The sequence below is a fragment of the Felis catus genome, chromosome B2, assembly GCF_018350175.1.
Source record: "Felis catus isolate Fca126 chromosome B2, F.catus_Fca126_mat1.0, whole genome shotgun sequence".
Taxonomy (NCBI): Eukaryota; Metazoa; Chordata; class Mammalia; order Carnivora; family Felidae; genus Felis; species Felis catus.
This window is the reverse complement of record NC_058372.1, coordinates 129,477,873-129,493,807: the sequence shown is the minus strand read 5'-3', so window position 1 is coordinate 129,493,807 and position 15,935 is coordinate 129,477,873.

The window sequence follows — 15,935 nt, the reverse complement described above, 5'->3', positions numbered from 1 at the left end:
GCCAACAAAGTGGAGGACTTTGAAAATGCAAGTAAAAAGTGACAATTTTTTGAAGTTGAGGGTTTCAGGTGTAAGGCACAGAGAGTAGCTTTTGCAAGGAGGAATTGTTTCTCAGAAAGAAGAAAGATAAAGAATGGAAAGATGCAAAGATATCTGTGGAAGCTCCAGGGGGAAGTACTTTTCTACTTGAAGGCAACCCTATCTCAATCCCATTGAGAACGAGAAAGGGCATCAACTGAGGTCTTGGATGGAAAAGGCTTAGCATTGAGGAAGAGCATGAAATGGAAAGAGGAAGAAAAGGATGCTAAAAAGTGCTAAACACCCTTCTCAGATTGTATGAATTCACGGTGGATCCAATCTACATACTCCTCTGATGTTATAGTAACATGTAATAATTTGGGAAAGTAACAATGACAGTAGATAGGGTGAAAGTAGATGGGGCAAGTTTCCTGACTTGGAATGGAGGGAGGTCTAGGGAATGAAGAGTCTCACGGTGGTAAGGAAACGTGCACTAAAAAAAATTTTAAAACACAACACAAAAAAACAACTGACCACACTGGGCAGGGAGATAAGGGAAGTCAGAATGGAGGTAATGGACTGAGAAAATAGGAAGGGGTTCTAGGGATTAAAGGTCATAAATTTAAAAAAAAAAAAAAAGGAAGGAAGACAGGCAGGGGCATAATAGGAGACTGTTGTGTGAGAAGAGAAATCTATACCCTTGGAATAATGTATTTGCTAAGACAGTCCCTTATATTGGTAACTAATGAGTTCCTGGAAAAGTATTCAAAAGGCAAATGTATAAGGAAAGAAAAACCATAAATGTTACAAATGGCTCTCATTACTATAACAAAGAAATGATTATAAAATCCCTCATTATGATTTCGGTTCAGCCCTGGCTCCTTCAAGCCTGAGCAGCCTAGGAGACAAGTGAGAGCTATGGTCTCCCCACCCCCACCCCGCAATGCCAAGAAGGGAGATAGATAGTTTGCTGGTGCCAGGTTCCCCCTATTCCAGACACCTAGGGAGATTAAACTAGGCTTCCAGGGTCATACTAGGTTGTGTATTTGCAACAGAAAAGGGGACAGGAGTTGAAGATGTCACTACTGAACAGAGGTTGTCTGCCAGAACTACCCATCCCCCCATTGGGTGGAGTAGGTTCCAGGCACTGGAACTTGACCCCCCAGTCTCCTTCCAGATGCCATCTGTGGGGAGGCAGAGGTTAAGAACACTATCATTCAGTATAGCGTAACTGGCACTGGGGCCACAAGCCCCCAGCGCAACTCAGGCTTCCCCAAAAGCCTGACCTTTTGGTAAGAAGGGGATAGCGCCACCCATCACTCAGTAGCTAGTGTCATCTCTCAGCAGATGATGTCCCAGAGTAGAATTGGGTATATGAAAGGTGGTTGGCGGTGGGGGGGGGGGGGGCTGGGTATAATGTAGAGTGCACAACCATGCCAACTGTACACAACTAAGATACTGTATTTGCAGGTTGAGGACTGCTGGATATGCCAGTGAAATTTGATGAGGAGATGAGGGTTGTCCTAACAAGGTATATAACTAAAGAGAGCTATTCTCTCAATCTGGGTGTAGGGAATAGATTTGTTTAATTTTTTAAAATGTCTGTCTAGCAGATCAAGCCCGTTAATTATGTTTTTCAAACCTCCTATATCCTTGCTATTTTTGTCTGCTTAATCTGACAATAATTTAGAAAGATTCTGTTAAAATTCCAGCTATGGTAGTTGTAAGAAATAAGCCCACTGCCTCAATCAAAGGAGGGATTCAGAGACTCAGAGCACTTTGAAGTGAGGCTTTAATCAACGTTCTTGCAAGAGCAGGTATCTGAAGGACAGGCATACTTGAGGCAGTTACAGCAGGCAATTTATCTCCTAGTGTGAAGTCCCTCCCCTGCTTCTTCATTGGCTGAGGACTTGGCTGAGGAATGATTACCAGAAAGTCGTCTGATTGGAACAAATGTGCATTCCTTGAAGTGATGCAGATACTTCAGTTCTTGGTCGCATGCTCATTGCAAAGCCCCTGAAAAACAAGCCCGCAAAATGGAGAGGGGAAGAAGAATCAGGAAGTAAAGTGTCTAAGGGTTTGGGACTCCACTGCGGGGGGAGGGGAGGAGGGTTTCATACATATTTCCAATAGGTTGTAAACCTATTGTTAACTAGACAGCACAGCTTTTATTTGGTGTTTCTGAAAGTGAATCACCTTACTTCTCACAGTAGTGTTAGTTCACAAACTGGCCTCTGCATATGGAGGGCAAGGAGAAACCAAAAAAAGAGGCAGACCACTCCAGATTTGTAGGCAGCAGGTTTAAAAAGCAAGGGAACTTCCTTACAAGGCTTGTCTTGGGTGGACATAAGATGAGTATACCTCCACACCAGCCTACCAGAATCTTAAAAATTCATATGGAGGCTTTAACTGGGTTCAGTTGGGTACACAGTCCAGATGGTCTCAACAACACCTTTCTCTTTCAAGGCTGTGTCCTTGAAAATGGCTCTTATTGTGGGAACAGTGGGCAAAGCAGACATTCCAAGGACAGGAATGGGGCCGGTAGGGATAGGAGCCTCCATTTGCCCAGGGCTAGCTCTCAGGTCAGCTGGAGGTTACATCCTCTTGATGACCTCCTTAAATAAGTAGTGGATTTGTCATCTTTTCCAGAAATTTCCACCATTTTTTTTTTCGCATTTTATGTTTCGGTGTAATTTTAATAGGGTTATTCTACAGTTTTAATGCAATAAAAAAGTTATAATACTTCAGAGTATAATATGTTATGAACCTCATTCTTTTTTTTTTTTTTAATTTTTTTTTCAACGTTTTTATTTATTTTTGGGACAGAGAGAGACAGAGCATGAACGGGGTAGGGGCAGAGAGAGAGGGAGACACAGAATCGGAAACAGGCTCCAGGCTCTGAGCCATCAGCCCAGAGCCTGACGCGGGGCTCGAACTCACGGACCGCGATGCGAGATCGTGACCTGGCTGAAGTTGGACGCTTAACCGACTGCGCCACCCAGGCGCCCCATGAACCTCATTCTTGAAATCAGTGAGTAGAGACAAGTATCCCTCTTAATCACTGTATGTATATACATACGTATGTATTTATACTTTTTAGTAATACATTTATTTTTGACTTTGTTAGAGAACTATACAATAAGCAAGTGATTTGCTGTTAATCTAGTAAAAACAGAGAAGGTAATTGAAAAAAAATTAGATACTTCAATTGCTGAGCATCAGAGCTAATCTTGTACTCAACAGAAAAAATGTAGAATGAAAGTTATCATTTTGTCTCAATATGCTTAAATTTATGTATTCACGAGTTGTATTCTAGGTTAAAATACTAAATAATATTTATTGAATACAAGTTGAATGAGAAAAGTCAATATTCTTTTCTGGTTTTATATGAGATGATTCCAGTTGCAGTGAAGCCAACATACTCATTCATTCAACAGATTATTTTGGTTCTTTGTTTTGTTGCTGTTGTTTTACCTTTTGACCCCCTTCACCTATTTCTTTAAATTTTGCTTTAAACTTCAGGCTCAAGGGCCGCCTGGGTGGCTCAGTTGGTTAAGCATCCGACTTCAGCTCAGGTCATGATCTCATGGTTTGTGGGTTCAACACCCCCCACCACCACCACCGGCATTGGGCTCCGTGCTGACAGCTTGGATCCTGGATGGAGCCTGGAGCCTGCTTCCGATTCTGTGTCTCCCCGTCTCTCTGCCCCTCTCCCACTCCCACTCTGTCTCTCTCTCTCTCAAAAATAAATAAATGTTTAAAAAAAAGGGGTTTTTTTAAACCTTCAAGCTCAAGAGCCTCATATCTTCTGCAGATTATTTAAGAAAGCACCCAGAGTCCTTTCCCTTAGTTTCTATTCTCCAGCCTGCCATAGTTAGATCAGATGGTCTCACCTCCACTTCCAAGTACTTACCAGCATGGGCTAACGAGCTGTAATTCCCTTTCTTAGAGTCACCATTTCATCCCCTCCTTGGAATTTCTGAAAAATCACCTATTCCTTGAAAGTTGTATATATGCCATCCTCTCTCACTTCCTTTATTGAGTTTGTTTTTGAAAGTCTTTGAAAGTTCATTTCCTGTATGAACGCTTCCCTGCCTGAGGGAGAGGTAGTGAACTTACCTTCTTTATCTAAACGTGTGACTCCCATCCCCCACCTCATCCAAAGCCACTGCAGAACTAACATGGGGGGCAGGGAGGAATGCACAGATTACTTCCATGCAGGTTTTGTTTTCCGTCTTAACAAAATATTGCTGTTTTTACACTAACACAATAAAAATAAAACTATAGCTTCAATTGAATAATTTAGGATTTAACATACTTTTGATTTTTTCCTCATATTTCTTACAGATAAATGATCTTTTCCCTCTGAGGAGCAGGCAGAAGAAAGGATGTCCCTCCTCATTCTCTCTCCTCTCTTGCCTATCATCCTTTTATTTTTCTTCGTTCTTTCCTTCTTCCTCTTGCTCCCTCTTAAACTTTAACTTGCCCATTTTACTGGTTAATGGTGACCCAAAAGTTGGGGCACCTCGGTGACTCAGTCAGTTAAGCATGGCTCAGGTCATGATCTCACGGTTCCTGAGTTCCAGCCCCGCATCAGGCTCTATGCTGACAGCTCAGAGCCCGGAGCCTGCTTCGGATTCTGTCTCTGTCATTCTCTCTCTGCCCTTCCCGCCACTCAAAAATAAGTAAACATTAAAAAAAATTTTTTTAAATAGTGACCCAAAAGTAGATACAGTGAGAAAAACACAGAGGTGGGGGTGGGGGGATACCTCTTTGTTGTACTGTCACTTTGCAAGAATCACATCTATTGAAAGGTTGTGACTTAATAAGCATCACCAAGTACCATTCACTAATTATTTTATGAATTAGTTCATTCAACAAATTTGCTGTCCGTTATGTGCCTGATACTATATTAGTCACTCTTCCTCACTCTAGAAAACCGAATTGTCTAAGCTTTATGTTTTAGTTTTCTGCTATAGAGAGTTTTTAAGAAAATAACGACTAGCATTTGATATCTTCCTTTCCCTCACTTTGCAGGACATAAATGACATAGATTCATGTAGTTTTGCTAGTTTCTTCTCCTTTACCAAGGTGTAGAAAAAAGAGCCACGGTTTAGGACTGAGGCCAAACTAAGTTCAAACTCTGGGTGTCTGTGTGAGCTTGGAGGCAATACGCTTCTGAGTTTTTGTCAGTAAATGGAGGGTAACTTATCTGTAGCAAAGACAGTGGAGCTCCAGTGAGAAAGGTACGCAAAGTGACTTACACACGGAGAGTTCCTTTCATTATGTTATTGTTTGTCTTAGTTTATAAGCCCCTTGCAGACAGATTATAAACGCATCAATCTGAATTGCACTAGTATTAATAATCGATAGAAAAAGTAAACACATAGTGCTAGCAGAGCAAGCAAATGTGTAACCTGAACACATTTAAGCAAAGCCATTTATTGATTTTGCAACAGGGTACTTCACATGCGCGGGGTGTGATTTCAAGGGCAATCCATTTGGTGTTGTATTGAACTGGGGGAAATTTTTGCAGTGAAAATTCAGAAATACAGGTATTTCTGAAACCCTTTGTTCTCTCGCGGGGGAATTTCTTCTTCTTTCTTTTCTTGCTCAAACAAAAAGTTATAGAGGATATTTACATATTAGTATTTGTGAGGTAAAACTGCGGAAAAACCAGGTATTTGCAACGTGTCAGAATTGGGTTCCGTGTAACCACGAGCAAGTTACAAGACTTCTCTGGGCCTTAGGTTTTTGAACTGCAAAACTGGCATAACGTTTGTGCATAAATTAAGCCCAATATGTATTTAAGACACCTGGCACATAATTGGCAGTGTTATTTCTTCCCCTCCCAGGTCCACCTGACCGGCTACGAGGAAATCATCCCTGTCAACAACACCTGTCGAGTGCACCGGGCCCCATTGTGAGTTTGCACGTGGTTCACTTAATTTCATTCTCCCAAGAAGGCATTTGACATGTAAAGCTAGTGAAGTTTCAGGCCTTGTCACTTGTCCTCATCCCTTTCAAAGCCCTGAGCCTAATTTTAAGTCTTCCCTTGAAGGAGCCCCCCCCCCCCCCCCCCGGCCATTTTTTTAAGCTTCAGGCCTCACAAAATCTGGCTTCGCCCTGGATGGGTACTGTATTGTTTTCCTCAATTTGCAAAGAGGGGTAAAGGAAACTGCCCAAGATCACACACTTGTAAGTAGTGGGGCAAGACCGACAACAGCCTGACCCCAGAGCCCAAGCTCTTAGCCACTGGAGGTGAGGACAGCCGGGAGAGCGCCAGTGTCGCCAACGGCGGGCCGGAAAATCGGCGCCCAAGTCCCTGCGAGCGGCCAACGCGGGCAGGCTGGGGTCGGAGGGGATCACCCCGCGGAGGCTCCCCGCCCCTTCCTCCCCTTCCCCTTCTCCTTTTCCGCGCCGCCGAGTCGGAGCCGCGTTGCTCGCCCGGCGGCCGTCCAGGCGGCCCGCTTCCCCTCGGTGCCCGCGCCGGGCCGCGGGATCAGGCCCCAGAACTTTCCGAGGAGGAGAAACTTGGCGGCGTGTTGGGAGGACTGGAAGGTGAGGCTCTCGGCAGGCCGGGAGGCGGCGGCGGGGAGCCGGGGTGCGCGCGGGCGGGGGTGGGGGGCGCCGGCGCGCAGGTTGGCGCGCGGGCCCGGCGGCCGCGGGGCTGCAGGTGCCGGAGGCCGGCGGGGCGGGGCGAGGCGGGGCCGTCGCGGGAGTCGAGGACCCCAGGCCCGGCGGCTCCCGCGCGCTGAAGGGCGCGCTGGCCGCCGGCGGGTCGGCTCCGTGCGGTTCGGGGCGCGCTTCCCCTTTCTCTGGGGTCGGCCGCAGCTCGCTACTGCGCGGGGCGGGGCGGGTGACGGTGATGAGGGAGCGGAGGAGCTGCCACCTACCGCCCGCCCCGCGGTCCCCGGGCGGGGGGGGGGGGGGCGTGTTTTGCCTTATCCAGGCTCCGTGTGCGCAGAGCGGAGGGTGCGGGGAGGTCTGCGTTTACCGCAGGGTAATTTCTGAACCACCCCAAACGTGAGAATCTCAAGTTCAAGCGTAGCCTGTCCCCGGAGAGACTGAGTTGCTGGGAAGAAAATGACCGAGTGGCGGGGGGGGAGTCCCCACTGACTTCGGGAGAAAAGGGACTGGGGACCGTGGTGCCCCCGACACCCTAGACAAGGCACAGAGCATTAGGGAGCTGGGTCCCCATGCTGGACGGCGGGCGGGACACGCTGCCGGAGGCGGTGGTCGCCCTAGCTTTTGCAGGTGCGCAGCTGCGTTTTGGTATCAGCGACGGTGCCCCTGCTTGTTTGTATGTGTGCTGGGTGGGGGTCGGCTTAGTCGAGGGATAGCGACCCCCGGGTGCTGGTTTCGTTTGCTTAAGTAAGTGTGAAGAAGGTCCGTAGAAGCCTCCTCGATTGAGAAAAATAAAGGGACAACTACGGTTACTCCGATGTCGTGGTTTTGAGCGTCTGTTTGGCCACTTGAAAGCAAATAGCTGCGAGGTGTTCAGGGAACGTATCATGACATCACGAGGTTTATTATATTGTCTGGTGCGGGACAGCCTGAGGCCCCTCCCAGAAGCACCTGGAGAGTTTTTCAAAGTACACCTGTTGGGCCCACCCCAGAGATCCCGAATCAGAAGTGGTGGGGGTGAAGCCCAGGCCTTGGCAATTTTTGTAAAAGCTTCCGTGGGGATTTTGCTGTGGGCGCTTGGTTAGGAATCAGGAAGTGGAAGAACCGGGCTCAACTCGGTGTGACTGTTGAACAAATTTTAAGCACAGTGTTTCCTCACCTGTAAAGTAGCCCCTAAGAACTTGTTATCAAGACCGGAGAGTATAGGATGTGTGGAAGTGTGTTGAGAGGGGGGAAATTGGAATAATGATCCAAAATCCTGGTTGGGTGGCAACAAAGGACACGTGCCTTTGGATGTTTGGATTAAGGGAGAGGGGAGTGGAAGGAAGAATGACCTTGCCAGGGAAAAGGAGTGTTTGTTTTCCGGGAGTCCAGTCTGGAACAGAGTTCGTGTAAACTGCAACTCAGAAAATCAGAATCATCTGGAAGAAATGCAAGCAAGCTCCAGCCTGCCCCATCCCTGGGTGATGGTTTGAAAAATGCACCATGTATATTTCCTCTTCTAAAACACCAAAGGCTTTAGATTATTTTCATCTAGGCAAATCGAGAGCCAGTAATCCCCAGTGTGTCCTCCCCTCTGGTAACCCCAGTCAGGCTGAAGGCTACACGTTTCCCTGCGAAATGTGAATTTTGTTTCCATTACTCAACAGATGTGCGTTGAGGATCTTGATGGACCAGGCATTTCAGAAATACAAAGATGAATAAAATGCAGCTTTAAAAAACTTTCATTCTGGCCATCTCTGTCTAGTGGAGGACACGGATGTGAAAACCACAATATAACCTGGTTCAGATGACAGCAAAGGTATAGAATGAACAAAGTTCCATGTGGCTCAGAAGAAAGAGCAGCCCCATCAGCCTTAGGGGAAGGGCATCCGTAAGAGGCGACTTAGGATCTGGGTAAACAGCACCCTTCCGTAAAAGCTTTGAGAACTGAAGATTCTATGTGTAGTCAAATCTGTGTTCTTATTTTTCAATGTGATGAAATTCTAGTGTAATCATATGCTGACAATCTAAAGTAGAAATGACTTTTGGTTTCATGATGACTCTCTTTAAAATTTACTAGGCTTTCTATCACTTTATCTTTGTAAGTCTCAGCTGTGTCTACAGTTAATCCAAGAAAGGGTTGTTAAAAAACACACACACCACACACACCTTCAATGTGTGTTGCATTCTTACTATTTAGCTCCATTTAAAAATAATATTCAGATAGCCTTTTAGTTATATCCACTTTTTGAAAATGTGATTTTTTTTTTTTTTTGGTGCTTCTCATTGTGTTAATTGGGAAAACTTCAAGTGATTTAGTAGAGGAGAGGGCACAAAAGGAAAGCTGTAAGAGGAATAAACAGGAATAATTAGAAGGAGGTGGGGGCATCTGGGTGGCTCAGTCGATTAAGCATCTGATTCATGATTTCGGCTCAGGTCATGATCTTACGGTTTGTGAGTTCGAGCCCCACAGCACAGAGCCTGCTTGGGATTTTCTCTTTCCCTCTCTCTCTGCACCCCCCTCCTCTCTCAAATAAGTAAACTTCAAATTAAAAAAGCAGTTTAAGAGGAGAATGAAGTTTGACAGAATTGGTGGAGAGGGGTAGGTACTTGTGGGGAGGGAAGAGTGAAAAAGAAATGGGTAAGTCAAACATGACCACCAGCTTCTTCAGGGATCTGTTGCCTTCTGCGTTCTGATCCCATGCGTATGGACTCTTAGTTTTCAGTCATTTCAAAACAGAGCTGGGGCGCCTGGGTGGCGCAGTCGGTTAAGCGTCCGACTTCAGCCAGGTCACGATCTCGCGGTCCGTGAGTTCGAGCCCCGCGTCCGGCTCTGGGCTGATGGCTCGGAGCCTGGAGCCTGTTTCCGATTCTGTGTCTCCCTCTCTCTCTGCCCCTCCCCCGTTCATGCTCTGTCTCTCTCTGTCCCAAAAATAAATAAAAAAAAAAAAGTTAAAAAAAAAAACATGAGAGGAAGCCGTATAATGTGTTAGTTAAAGCGTGGGCTCAACAGTTCTGAGTTTGAATAACTTACTAGCCGGTGACTTTGTGTCGGCTCATTTGTAAAATGAGGATAATATGACCTACCTACAGGAGACTTGTGAGGATTAACAGCTATGATGCTTAGGAGGCACCTGGCTGTGATAAGGCCTCAATCACCAGTGGCTTCTGCTCTTGCTGTTCTTATGTCACCTCACTTGATCCTAGTGGCAACACCAGTCAGCCAGACAGATAGTTCTGTCCTTTTCCAGTTGGAGTTGGGTGCGGCTGGCTTGCACAAGTCCTCTAGGTAGCTGAACTGAAGGGAGAAGCTCTGTGCTTCGCAATTTTGTGTCTGTGTTTCTCCTCCACCAGGTTTCTACTAGGGTTATGGCCAAAGTCGACCCTCCCTGGTATTTCAAGGGGCAAAGGCTGTAGTTGTGGGCGTCTGTTACAAGGCTGCCACTAACCCCAGCACGCAGTGCCTGTCCACTTCTCCTTGATTTCTATGGAAATTACATTTTTCTGAGGCTTATGGATGGGACTGGGAGAGGGAGACAGTGGGAAAGCCATGAGGAGGTCTTCTATGGAAGAGCCGTAAAAGGGGGAGCCCGTCTCTCCAGCTTCCAGTAATGTGTTGTCATATTACCAGCAAAGTAGCCTTATTGCTCAGAGACTTAACTGCTTTCATCGGCAGCTGGTGGTTCTGGGGTACAAATAATACTTCCTTGCATATCCCCTTTCACACGAGTCTGGTCCCTGGAGAGGTGGGCGAGAGGATCATGGATCGTGCATGGATCATGGCTGTGTAGGGAACTCGTGGATGTGGGTCAGATTTTTAATTAGAATCTTAATTAGTAACTTGCGATGGCGAAGTACGACCAAGAATCTCTTCAATGGAAAACAAGGATGCAAAAAAGCATAAAGAAAACATTTTTGAGCGTAGATCCCAGCTTTGGTTCATTTTTTCTCCTTAATGAGGGTGTGCCTTTAATCTTCATGGATCATTGTTCTCTTTTTACATGCAAAGGATTCCCAATTTCGTAACTCTCAATTTAGCATTTTTAACCCCCGTCAAGCAATCAAAAATGTAAGTGCCTTAGGGTAGTGTTGGGTGTTGTCGGTGATACGGTAAAAAGTCACCAGATTGCTCAGGAAGCAGTGAAGAAACAATTGGTGAAGTGAATGTAAATGCTAAGTGGGTGCAGCACAGTCTCCCAAAAGGAGGGGACCAGAGTGCTCTCAAAAAGTTCGAGGAAGCCTCCTGGAGATGGGGGGTCCTCAGCCTTCTTGCGGGAGTGAGAATAGCCTTCAAACCCTGGTCACCTGAGGGTGCAGGAGCAGTGGATGGCATTAGGGATAGAAAGCTACAGGAGTAAGAAGAGTATAGGATGGGGCGCCTGGGTGGCTCAGTCGGTTCAGCATCGGACTTCAGCTCAGCTCACGATCTCACAGTTTGTGAGTTCGAGCCCTGTGTCGGGCTCTGTGCTGATAGCTCAGAGCCTGGAGCCTGTTTCAGATTCTGTGTGTGTGTGTGTGTGTGTGTGTGTGTGTGTGTCTGTGCCTCCCCCACTCATGCTGTCTCTCTCAAAAATAAACATTAAAAAAAATTTCTTTTTTAAAAGAAGAGTACAGATAACTGGGACCTTGAGGCTGATTCTCCACAATTGGTCCCAGGGATCCCGAAAGACCAAAGCCGGTTTATTTCCTGGGCAGCCTCCATGGGAGAATACTAGTGGCAAGTCAAAGCTTCCTCTGCCAATTACAAGGCTCCCTGAAATTCACAAGATGTGATAGAAAATTGAGTGATTAGCTATGATAGGCATTAACTATTGAATATATTTGCTAAATGTATCAAAAATACCTAAGAAAGTTCCAATTAGAGCTGTGAAGAGCATTTATCAAAGTATAAATGATTCTTCCCTATTCTTAGAAAGGAGGTCAGATCAGGAAGCCATAGGATCCCCAGGAAAGAAAAGTGGAAGGGAGGTGTCTGGAGAGGACTTTGGGACCTTTGTTATCAGACACAAAGGCCCTTGAATCCTGCCCAGATGTCAGTAGGACCTGTGGGTCTGAGTCATACTAAGTAAACAAATCAGAACCTATCTACAGCATCCCATTTTTAGATTATTAATTTACATCTGAAAGATGAAAGTGCCCAGCAGGTCCATTTACTTTTTCAGAAGCAGGGTTAGGCGTTTACATTATGGCAGGGGAAACCAGTTAAAGGCTGGAGGGCTACATGCTGAGAAGAGAGAACAGGAGAGTTGACTGATCCTCCGAATAATGTCACGAAGCTACCGCAGCCTGTGATCTACCCTTGGCCAGTCAATGAACCAATGGCTTCACTCTCCTTTGCACCGTGGAAGAGATGCATTGACTGAAATGGTCCTCTTCGTCTCCCTTTCCAGGACTCCCAGATCACCAGCGTTTGCTTCTATTTGTCAACCACGGTCAGGTATTCATGATTTTGATTTAGTTATGACAACCTCTCTTAAATCAGAGGTCATTTAGGAGAAATTCTAATACGTGCCAACTTACTTTTGAGTACTATTTGGGCAACTCTGCCAATTTTAGCTTCAGTGTATGTATGTGAATTTCAAGTCACTCTTCTCACAGAGAATCAAGTATTGGCTCAGCCTAAACTTGGAATAAGATCTGGCGAAAGATACAACTACAATGATAAGTGGGTTCTGAATTGGCCATCGGTTTGCACAAGTCCACAAACCTGAAGACTTAAGGCTAAAGGAAGGCAGAAGAAGCATCTGGAAGTAAGAGACACAGGTGAGTGGTGTGGAGGAAATGAGATGGTCTATGGCACCCCCAACAGCAACCCCTGACCCCAGGGGTTAATTGCTTAGACTGGGCTTTCAGGGAGGGGGGACTAGCAGTGCGAAATGTTGAAGCTAATTTGTTGTCATTTTTGCATGAGGATCAAAGGGAATGTAGTGTCGTTAGCAGCTTGAAGGTTTGGAATTTGGGAGTACATTGGAAGGCGGCCCCCAGGGCAGAGAAGGGTACAGTTCTCTGGAGCATTGTGAGCAGGTGCCCGACTGACTCTGGCACTGGGCTCATGCCCCTCTTGCCACCAACAGAACAGCCCTTGGCTGGGGACACAGGTGGGGTGTGTCTGTGATCAGAAGAAAAGTCATTTTTAATATATACATTATCCAGCACAGAACAAGATATTTGTAGTTAATGTTTGGAGGGGCAAAGAAGGGGGGGAAGTGAAGTTTTTAGCAAGCAAGAGGTAAATAGAACACTACCCATTATTAATTTGCAATGTGTAAAAGGTCATTTACTCTGTATAGGTGTTGACATTGCTTAATAAAGGTGTGAATGTGTCAAAATATATAAAGTTCACATCTCTAGGGCTCAAGGGATCCTCAGGGGTGCCCAAAGGTGGGTGTGGGTTAGGAGAAGGGATGAGGGAAAAATACAGTGAAATCTGTTTTACATGTTGAACTTCTGCGATATCATTATGAAAAAGTGTTTCTGCTTTCAGAAGAGTGCTCCTTACAAGAACTTTCACAGGTTAAACTTTAGCCTAAATTATAGGGCTGCTATTCATTGGAAATATGAATCTATCTCTGTGAATACAGAACTCAAGACATTGATTATATAATTGTGGGGATCAGATTTTTTTTGATCTTCGGTCCTTAATAATGAAATGTAAATGAAATGCCTTTGGCTTTCCTAAAGGCACCTGTGCTCATGACTTCTCTCTCTGACAACCATGGCTCTGTATCTGGAGACGAGCAGGCACATTTCTCTTCTTGGGCGCTTTGCGACTTTGTTAAGGATAATGTAAAGGACGGGGTTCTGGGCAGAGTGTAGATGCACCAGCCAGAGGGTCGCCCATAGAAGAGGCTGCAGAATCCAGCCTGGAGTGAGAAGGGATGGCAGGCTTGAGGGTAGCTGGGAGTCCTGGGAGAGAGGGATCCAGGGGCTGAGGAGGAAGATATGGGGACAAAAGCAATTGTGTTTAAACCAGGTAAAACTTCATTCCATAATAAATGCAGTTCCTCACATTAAAGAATGCTGAGGCCACGTGGTTTTGCACAGCAAGAGACTGTGGGTTGTGATTCTGGTCCTGCTTCTGTTCTTGGCTTTGTGACCTTTGAATCTGCTTCCTTATATGTAAAATGAAAGTGTTAAACTAAGCACTTGGTGAGCTTCCTTCTTTGCTGACTACCTTGTGTCTCGGCAAATGTGTTTGCATGAATATCTATGGATGTGAATATCTGTGGCTCCTCTCGGTGCTCATTTCTCCTATTTTCAATTTCTCCTAACAAGAAATGAGGCCTTCCTTTTTCTATGTATGTAGTACCACCATAGGCAAAGGATATTTTTCAATAGCAAGTTCTATTTTTTGAGCTTCAGCAAAATTTGGGTGGAATCTTTCATTATAACGATTCAGGTTGTGAAAAAGTGCTGGGTTAATGCATTTTCGCAGTGTTTTCTTTCAAACGCTGAGCTGTGTTAGATACAAAATATAACATTAAATTGGCATGATCTTTCATCTATTAGATACTGCATTTCATTTATAAATTTAAAATTTGCTGGAAATATTTTCATCAAGAAAATGGCTCTGGGGCGCCTGGGTGGCTCAGTTGGTTAAGCGTCCGACTTCGGCTCAGGTCATGATCTCGCGGTCCGTGAGTTCGAGCCCCGCGTCGGGCCCTGTGCTGACAGCTCAGAGCCTGGAGACTGTTTCAGATTCTGTATCTCCTTCTCTCTGACCCTCCCCCGTTCATGCTCTGTCTCTCTCTGTCTCAAAAATAAACGTTTAAAAAAAAATTTAAAAGCTCTAGTATAACTGAAACGTGAACACACAGATTTCCCTTGTATAAATGTAAAGGAAGTTTGGGGCACCTGGGTGGCTCTGTCAGTGGAGTGTCCAGCTCTTGATCTTGGCTCAGGTCATGGTCTCACAATTGTGAGATTGAACCCCAAGGCAGGTCCTGTGCTGGGCGTGGAGCCTGCTTAAGATTCTCCCTCTGTCTCTCTCTCTCTCCTTCAAAAATAAATGAAGGAAGAAAGGAAGGAAGGAAGGACATTCACCAAACTTAATCCTGGATACCTCTGGGGAATGGACTATTAAAGGGATGGTAAACTTCCAATTTTTACTTAGGTACTTTTGTTATATGAACATATATTAATTTTATAATTTCAGGACACCTGGGTGGCTCAGTTGGTTAAGCGTCTGACTTCGGCTCAGGTCATAATCTCATGGCTTGTGGGTTCGAGCCCCTCATCAGGCTCTGTGCTGACTGCTCAGAGCCTGGAGCCTGCTTTGGATTCTGTGTCTCCCTGTATCTCTGTGCCTCCCCCACTCATAAGCTGTCTGTCTGTCTCTCTCTCTCTCTCAAAAATAAACATGAAAAAATTTTATAATTTCGTGTGTGATTTGTTACAGAATTAGCCTTAATGATCATCAAGTGTCTTTATTGGATTTGTAGACAATAATCACCATTTGACATAGGTAATTTAAGACCCAAATTTAAATAGTATTATTTTGTTAGATAACATAGAAAAATGAATACCTCTTCCCTGGTAGGTTTTGGAGTTAAAGATGTTCTTTTTGGTGTATATTTGGACAGGATTCATGTGATAGTTAATACAAGCAAAGACTTTTCTCCAACCACTTAAGGAATTTCGAACCCAGAGATGACAAATAAGTTTCATCATATTTGACTGTGGCTGCCTAGAGGGTTGTGTTGAGAAGAATCCAGAGATCCTATCTAATGTTCACTAGGCAAGAATACCATGATCGGTAAATGGCCTGACAAAGGTACTAGAGGGTGAAGAAAATGGCGACCATTTGCCATGTATTTACCATCCTGAAGCCTAGAACTTTAGGTGATGAGTTTCTTTATGAAGGTAAATATTTCTTTTTATCCAAATATCTTAAGGACGTACTGTCTATACTAATTATTATACTTAGTATTTTACATAGCGAGTGGATAGGTTCCTGATAAGTCATGTTAAGATTGTAAGAACAGGCATCTTTTCTATTCCTCATAGAAGCAGGCATGATAGCATAGTTAAAAGAGTTGCTCAAGAAGTAACAATGAATGGAATAAATGATTTATCTTGGCAATATGAGATAATATCTAATAAAGATAATTCAGTATGATTGAGCATCAGTCAAAATAATTTCAAAACATTTACCAATATAGATGTTAAGCTAAAAAATTGAGTACTGTAATTTACAGTTTTGTTTTGTGGCCCTCTTAAGGCATCTGTTTGTTCCAAGGAGGAGCTAAATAGTTCAGGTGCATGAAAGACTAGCTCAATTTTTACATTTGTGGTTTAAGAGGGCACAA